Raw genomic sequence first — 9,604 nt, forward strand, 5'->3', positions numbered from 1 at the left:
GTACGCGAAACAGACCGAAGTTCTCCTCACGCTTCGGTTTTCGCGTATGTTCCTCGCACGGGAATACTGCGGTCGCGTCGTCGAATGGCCCCGAGTCACGCCAGGAGAAAGACACGTAGTCTCATCATGCTATACCCCCTTTAAACTTTCTTCACCCCTTGAACAGAGTTCATATTCATAAAAATTTAAATTATGAAGGGTGCTAGTATTAGAGGTGCAAATATTTAGTGATTTGCGCTATGCTGCTGGCACTGTATTGTTCACTGAAAGTAAAATTGGTAAATAATATCTGCACCATTTAGTGAAGAGTTTGGCATCCATTTAAATTCGTTTCTACTGCTGCATCTAGGTTCCGTGTATTCGGAATAGATCGGAACGAGTCGTGTTATGTTCCTACTTATACTCTTTTATAGAAGAAAGTAATAGATGACATTATTCACGAGATGTCTTCCGCATTTACTTAAACTTGATACTTTTTCTGAATATAGTACACCGACATTAAACAGTTCCCAGAGCGAAAGGGAAGAAAATGTAATTGGAAAGGATTATTTGTTTGCGTTGCTCTACAATTACAAGGAGCCATTGGCATCACGTGTTTTAATTAGAGAGGACACCAACATTTATTAATCCAATCCGGGTTACTCCCAAATTGTACATTTCGGGGGTTTGTTTTTCAACTGGTTCATTATTCCACTGGTTCATAAATCCGAATATGAAAAATTGTTCCTCAATCCGAAAATTTAAAAAAAACCTGTTCTATTTGTCGTAATTATAAACTGGTCTACGGGATCATAAAACCCTATTTATTTAACGAAATGGCAAATTCTATATCATTTTACAGAAATATGAAACATATTTCACTTTCAAAATTATGAAATTGTTTTTTACATTTTTTCATTTTTGGAATTACTGAACCTGTCTCATTTTCGGGATTACGAAACCTCAAAGTTATACATGATAATGTCGAAAGGAATTATCGACCCTATATTGATATATGCAGAGAGAGAAAGAAAAAAGAGAGAAAAGGGGGTAGAAAGTTGAGAATGAGAACAAAACAACTACATTGCGAAGAGAAAGAGCAGCTATATAAAAAAAAATTGTAATGAAAGATGTTTCTGTAATCATCTCTATCAAAGCAGAAAGACTTTAGTCCTAACGCCTTAATGTTGTGCTCAAGTCCATGGAACGGTCTCCTTTCCCATTCAATTTGACAAGTAAAGAGAAATCGTTAGATGAAGCGCAATGTTGCGTTACCAGACTTTAAAACAAAAATCTTCATTGAGATTTGTGGCACACGTAGAGATCGGTCATGGACTTGATGAGGTAAATAGCGAAGATGAGTTGATAACGTCAAATTCGCATGCACAAATAACCCCACACCTAATCAAACCCACACCCACCCACACAAAACACATCCAGATTGGCACAAAACGCCAAATTACCCATTAGTGAACGCTGATATGTAAAAGAGAGAAAATCTGATGAGGATCGTGTAAAATCGAACACGCCATGGATCATTTGCTGTCTTCCAAATGAAGCGTATGCTTCATTAAAGTTCAATCATTACTTGATATTATGTTCGCGGAGTTTCCGCACTAGAAATCACTCTTCCTGCCCATTAGGCCTATAATTAGATATTCATGTAGAACCATCGTACACAATCGAAAGAGGTAGCGACCCTCTGATAAAAATGAGGCCACTTAACTTTGCGATGTTTTCCTTACTTTGTTAGTGTTCCTAAAGAAAATTATAAAGAATGATTAATAATGCTTTCACAGACGTTATTAAGTGACTCCTGTTTTATAACATGATTTTACTAATGACCGGTCATTAGTAAAATTACGTGTGAAGCAAATATATGCCTGGTCACGTGTACGCTCTCAACCAATCATTTGATTAGGATCTGCTTCATTATCTTATAACACCTTCTATCTTCTGAATTCCCTTTTCATTTAGTACTATTGTTTGAAATTTTGCTCATATCTTAACATTTGACTATATCATCAACATCATCATCAATTCTGTTCATCATCATTTATTTTTTTTGTTTACCTCCGATGGCATCGTGATCATTTGCAGAAGGCTTTTTCGGGTCCGAGTCCAGTAATTGTTAGACCACACTGAGGCCCCAAACTTCGAGGCCGCGGTGCAGACCGCGGGCAGTCTAGAATCACTCAACACTGATCAACGAATAGGCTTGCTGTTTTCATTATTTTCGTCACATCTTTTGTGTTCATTGAATGATGCTTGAACAGAGAGCGGTGGTTACCGGAATTGATATCGGTGACATTCAAACTTTGTTTTTTGCTTTTCTAAAGATATCAGTTACGCCAAGGTAAGAATTGTTGATATCTAAAGTAATTAAACACTGAAATGAAGATCTTTTCTAACGAGTGTGGCTCAAATGATGCCTTCTAACCAAGTAAGATAGCAAAACCCTACACAAGTCCACATTTAGTAAATGCCTCTATTGTTGTTTACAAATTTCCTTAATAGTAGATACGAAATATATTTGCTCCGGAAGGTATTACCTAGGGAGCGGAAGAGCATTCTTTCCTCTTGTAGAATGAAACGACAAAATGTTGACATCTAGAAAGTTAATTCTTCCCTTAGGCTACTTTTAAGCATGATGTACGGACCTGGCTTGAAAGGTATTGTATCAAACTTATTTTTAGCCAGCCGTTATCCATATTAGTAGAGATCTAATAGCCTCGAATAAAAAAAACCGAGTGACATAGATCTCAAGAAATGAAGATATTAATCAGCCCTTGTGTTGATCGTAAAGGCGCATGTAAGAATAAACAAATATTACAGGAAGTCATTAACTCGTATGAGAGAGGATTACTTTCCCTGATTTTCATTTTCAGTTCATATTCCTAAAGAATTGAAGAATTACATTATAAATGCAAAGTGGGAGACAAGCTTCAAATTTGATCGATAAAGCTTCAAAAAGCAAAAAGTTGTTTGCTTGTTGATAGTAACTCTCACAAAAAATATTCGTTATCAAATCCCAAATTGGCTTGCTCGATAAGCATGTATATCGGTCAAGTAACGTTTCTTGTGTGGGGGGGGGGGGGGGGGTAGCGCGTAGAGGGTGTGTCTGGGTCTTTGCGCATGTGTGTTGTGTGTTTGTCATTTAGTTTATCATGTTGCAGCCCAAACAAATTCTAATTTCATATGAATTTAACATTAGATCATTTGATGCAACCCTCGTACATAATTAATCAATTTCATTTTGATACATAGCTGTTCATATAAAGTTGCTTATCAAATTCGTGTTGCATAATTACGAATGATGTGTAATTCGGCAAATGCATGTCTGTGGGAAAATGCCAGAGCCTGGTTATGTAAACAGACTATGGATTAAATACAATTCGTACTCATTTCTGTACTCCATTTTTTCTCATATATTTTGAAATATTACATTGGTAACAAGCCTGAGCTCGGTCATGTGAACAGAGCGAACGTATAATATATAAAGATATTTTCTCATTGCGTAATTCCAAATATATTCCAGTTGGAACACGCCGGCTCAAGACAATGTGAACGCACCCTAATTAAAAATAAGAGAGGAGAATTAGCAGTCGGCACGATGCATATTTGATTTATTTCGGCCGATCTTAGAGTGGAAATTAAATATGGGCTGTCCCAGATCGACCCGAATACATGCATTTGAAACGAGAAGAGTAGTCTACAAGGAGTTGTTGGACACATTCTACTACAAGTTAATACTTTATACCTCAGTAATACCTCAGTCACAAACACAACTCGACCCAAAACTCAGGATTATGCAGGCCTAATGATTGTTTTGTTGCTGATACAATTTGAAGGTTTCGTCTGACAACAGTGCCTATCACACTTTTGAAAATATCCTCAGATTGGCTTGTTTTAAAAAACTGGTGAAAATTGGATCCCACAAAAAATGTTAAGTCTTGAATTGAAGTAAAGTACATAACAGAATGCAATTGCAGTTGCTTTGTTAACTTTCATAACTAATTTGAAGAATCAATTGATTTGTTTACCTTATATTGACAGTAATGCTTTCCCCCTCCCCCCACCGCACACATAATACATAAGCGCTTACTTATACATGCACGTGCACCCACACGCACATAACATTGCAGATTATTGTCTTTTCTGCACTGAATTTCCATTGATGTGTTTAGCATTTTGACAGAATGTAACGCAGTACAGAAGACGTGGACAAATACAAGAGATACAAAAGACTGTTTTTTAAACTAGTAACTAGTTTCCTTTTCCATATCTCTTCCATCTAATTTTAATCAGAACCAAAGCATGCAGTCAGGTTACCTGCCCTTATCCCCCACTTTCGAAAAGATTCCACCCGTCGTTCTGTTTTTAAATTCATCTCTGTTATGCTGGTTATATAATTGTCAAAATCTTATATTGTTTTCTTCTCTCCACACCCCTACCCCCCCCCCCTCTCTCTCTCTCTCTCTCTCTCTCTCTCTCTCTCTTTCTCTCCTCTCTCTCTCTCTCTCCTTCTCTCTTACACAATTTTCGTCCCCTCTCTCTCTCTCTCTCTCTCTACTCGTCATTCAGAGGCGAAATGGAAGAGGGCAAGAAAATTAATGCAATAAGAAATTGATCCCCATAGGCTAGTTTAGACACTAAATGGAACACAGATACTCGACAGACACTTAAGTGTAATTCCAGAACATGTCGAGTGGAATATTAAATTATTTCATAGCGAAAGTCCTTGATGTCAATACCTCAAGAAATGATATACCATAGCAATAAGCATTACATTTTAGTTTCCAATTTGATTTTTATTAGTAGAATTAAAGCCCCCCCCCCCCCGAAAAAAAAATCGTTATCAATTCACATAATACACAAACAAATAAGATGTAAATTGGGCGATCATGGGGGCGGGGCCAATTTTTCATCATGTAAAAAGTCAGTAAAAAAAAGTTACTCGAACATTGTTAAAAGCTACACTCGATGTACTATTTGTGTTTAATTGAGTTTGCCAAAATGTTCAACTACCGGAATTCCCGAAAAGGGCTCAATGCATTCTTGATTAATAAATGAGAGCTTTGTCACTGACTACCTGGTCAATAACCCTCTTCTCTAGCCCTTGGTCAGGATGGGCTTTCAAATCCTATAAGGGAAGTCATGCACAAAGTTTCATATCAATCGAGGCGTAATGAAATTCCCCCGGGTAAGAATTTACTATTCATACCGATGGCAGTTTTATCTTTGACATTTTCCCTTCTGTGAAATTCCCTCCCCCCCCCCCAAAAAAAAAAAAAACTGCTTCTGTTACTCTTTGCTGTGACTTTGATTTTTCACCAAACCATTTTGCTATGAAATAATTAAAGTAAACTAGCATTGCATTCAGAGTTGGAAACTGTAGCAATCTTTTCTGGCATGAGTTATTATTTATTCACAGGGGATCTTAAATGTATGATTTAAGAATGGCCTTTTAGTGGCTATGGGACAGAATAAGTACTTTTTTACGATGAATATATAAAATGTCACCTAATAATCGTATGAAATTATCTCTCTCTCTCTCTCTACCCTCCTACTACCTCCTTTCTTTCTTTCCTTTTTTATCTCATTCAATTCTCTTTACATTTTGTTCATTCATTTATTTTTTATTTGTCTCATTAATTTTCATTGTATTCCTTGTTTGTGATCTTATACCTTTAGACCAGAATTGTTTAGATAAAAATGAGACTAGTAGCCAAAGTCATAACAAACTGAAGATATCAAGAAGAAAAGGTCTACAAAACACTGCTAAAATACCACTTTTAAGATTTTTTAAAAAGTTTTCTCTTTCACAAATACTTAAAACTAGAATGTAACCGTCCTGATCCGATACACCCTTATCAAACTTTTTTACTGTTTGGGGTAATTGTTTATGACGTCTTAACACACATTAAGAGAGATGAAAAAGTAAAAGGTTTTTGGTGGTATGACTTGTGAAATTAAAAGTTTGCTTCTCCCGTGCCCAAGAGGTTGTTCAAGATGCGAGTAAGTTATACTCTTAATGTCTTGCTGATAATAGTTTCATAGAAGTACTCAGTAGGAAAGGAATATGATAGTACTCCTAACGAAATGCGACCTGTATGTGGCTAATGGTGGAATCTTCAAAGCTGATATCCTCATCGATTCGGTAATTGACGACCAAGTGGAAAGTCGAGAGCCGTTTCCAGAACACTTGAAATATGAATAATTGATCGCAGTGACAACCTCGTGAAGTGAACAATTACCACGAGAGTGTTTTTTTAATGAAAATCAGTTATTTTCATTTGTAAATATTTGGGTTGAGAGAAATACATGTCCTAAAATGATTGAAGGTGGGATTTTTCTTGAGTAAGTATTAGTTTTCTACTTTGTCTTCTGCCCCGTGGTGTTTATTATAATCCACGAAATGTCCTGGTGCGAGAGAGGTAACTTTTCAACAAAAGATGACACACGTTTACTGTTATTTTACGCCCAAATGTGTGGGTGTTTCAGTGTGTGTGCGCGTGCGCGCGTGTGTGTGTGTGTGTGTGCGTGTGCGTGTGTGTGTGCGTGCGGGGAGAGTCAGGGTGTTCTGTGGACGCGTTTCATGTGTGTGTGCGACCGTGGGTGGGTCATGTTCTGTGTAGGTATATTTTCTAAGTATTCACGTTCACTTTTGCAGTTCTTTTGCAGTTATTTTATGAACAAAGGTGAAACAAGGAACAGGAAAATATAAAAATTGTTGAGATAATCTTACGCTGAACTTTTCTTTTAGATTAGTATCTGTCCTCTGATAACCAGGCACGCTTATGTTCACAATTATAAAATTAGTATGAAATTTGAGGAATCACTGGATAAGCTCAATTGTATGTACTTTTAAAACTTATCATGCCATATGACTTTAAATGTACCATTGCTAGAAATCAAAGACGAAAACCAGAGCGGGATGAACTGTCAAGATGATATAGGATAAGAATTTAAAGGAATTATCAGTTGGTTCGATCAAAATGCCCTAGGCCTAATCCCGTTAACGCTTTAAAAATATGTACATAGAGAACATTCTTGTTTTCTACTTTAATATCAAGTGCGATTTATGGCAAGCTACTTTTTGATGTGGATCGACATAATACCTTATATGAATGCAGAATAAAAAAAAGGGCACATCTTCCCCTCATGAGAGGCATATTGAAGGTCAAAATTGTTACCCTCGATTCCTTATGATTTAATGATCAATCGGGAAAGAATTTATCAGAAAGGTATTGTCACTTGAAAGCTTTCCAATATGCCTTTTATTAAAGTGATTTGATATTTTGTCCGCTGTTAATTTCAATTATTACATTGTCGTTTTTGTTTTTAGTTTTTTGTTTTTTCTACTTTTAATGGGTATTATTCTTATATGTTACTTTTATACTGTTCTTACCTTTTCTTGTGAGCTTTGGTGATATTCAATATTTATATGTCCGTGTAATACATTTTTATCCTGTTCAGGACCACGATGTAAAACAGATTTTGTATCTACAATGTATATGTGATTCTTGTTATCCTGAATAAATACATTTCAACAACAAAAAAACATCAACAAAAAAGCAGATTTAGTATTGTTGGCGAAGGAGCGAGTGGTGAGGGCATGTCCGAAAATTATCTGACATGCAAAATAAAGTTACCTCTTTATTAATAATTTTTTACTTCTCTCTTAGAAAATTGAATAGATGGTATTTCTTACCTGAGTATTGATTCAGATGTCTGTTTCTGGGATATCCCAGCTTTGGGTGGGGAGGCGGATGTAACCATTCATCTTAGTTTATGTTAATAAGTCTTTATATTAAAAAAAAAAACAAGCGAGCTACAATTATGCAATCATTATTTATTCTTTTGGTAATATTAAAGATTAGCAGTTTACATATTTTCTATCTAAATTCCAAATGACACTTTGATAAAATACGGTTTTCTTTGGGGTGCCTCCCCCCCCCCCCCCTTCCCAGTGCATGTTAAACGTGATATCATGTGTCCACTAAGATACGCTAATAATTTCGGACGATGGAACACTAAATGGCCATAGAACCACCAACAATTTTCTTCTTTCACTTTAAATCCACCTCCTCCTCTTTGCGCATCTGTATTGACTCGTCAGACTGCGCACGTAACTGAATGCCTCAATGTCAATACTCAGGTCGACGTATTTAGACGCGTGGACCGAGAGAAAAGGGCCTTAGAAGTTTGTGGATCGGGAACGATTGAAATCAGCTATCTAAACCCCTTCGAGACGACCAACGCTCTGTTATGCCCTTGAAATAACAAATCAGTCAATAGAAGGGATAGGGAGCGGTTTCATCTCGACTAGACGTGTTACATGTTTGTGCTTCTGTACGGACAAGTGGGTGTGAGACATGTTAGATTGAAAGAAAACGAATGTCTGCAAGCGTGTCCATATATTTTGAGAATTTTCTACCATTTCGTTTAAATTCAATTTCGAGAATTTCTGACTCCATTAGAAAGTGTTTTTATGAAGTTTTGAAGGTCTACCTAGCCTTTTGTCCAGTCCCTTTTCCATGCATTAAATAAAGCTAGCATATTATGTCCTACAACAGCCAAAAAATATAGAGTTACTCGTACCTTAATAAACAAACACAAGTGGCTTTTAAAAAAGACCAGTTATGAGCCAATTAATACTTACTTCTAATTGAACCAGTCTATCAGACCATGTGGAAAATGTAAATCACCCTCCTTATTTAAATTGAGAAAATAAAGAGGTTGGCTGGTGAACTGCGCAGCACAATCTTGTTGGGTGTTGTTTGATTGTCTGTTTTTATTTTATGACACCATCATAAAAAATGCACGACCCTAGTTTCCTCCTTATTTTCCTCGATTGATGTAGACTTTAGAACATAAAAGGAAATGCAAATCAACGATAACCATATGGCCACGTTGTTGCTAGCATTGGCGAATCGAAAAGAACTTCAGCGAAATCGTATTTTAACCGTTTGCACAGGCAACTGTTTTAAAAACGCTTGTAACTGTTTGCGGAAAAGTAAAATCACAAAGTAATTTTCAAAAATGTTCAAAATTATATCGTTGCGCAAGAAAAATTGTATGCGACAACGAAATCTGTTGGCCAACTTTCCTGCAACTTTTTACGAACCCTGGCGAAACCACAAATTCGTTACGTTCCCAAGCATTCGCTGCTCAGTGAGATATCTCCTTTATATAACCTGGTAACTGCTCTAACTGCTTTAAATCAAAATACAAAAACGTACATATTTAGGTTCCTGTTTGAGTGGACGTGTTGTAATTTCATTTTAGCTCCATTCTCTCAAAAGGTTACCTGAATTTGATACCGTTTTGATATTGTCCCGAGGTAACTTGATATTCCAAGAAATAAAATCTTGACTCAATTTTGATAATTGCCTTTCTAATGAAATTAGTTGTAATTAGTTTTTTTTCAAATTCAGCCATAGGCTTTTTAGACATTTCCCCCTTGTGTAAATAGATTTCGATACTTCATTTACAGAATATTACCGATATGGAAGGAATCTTCCCGGTTCATTCGTGTTTGAAGCCACCGGCAAAATGTTTATAATGGAAAAGTGATCCGCTACATTCCGTACCGGAAGTTATGGCTTGGCTAATGTGTATA

The sequence above is a fragment of the Strongylocentrotus purpuratus genome, unplaced genomic scaffold, assembly GCF_000002235.5.
Source record: "Strongylocentrotus purpuratus isolate Spur 01 unplaced genomic scaffold, Spur_5.0 spur5_scaffold_10, whole genome shotgun sequence".
Classification (NCBI taxonomy): domain Eukaryota; kingdom Metazoa; phylum Echinodermata; class Echinoidea; order Camarodonta; family Strongylocentrotidae; genus Strongylocentrotus; species Strongylocentrotus purpuratus.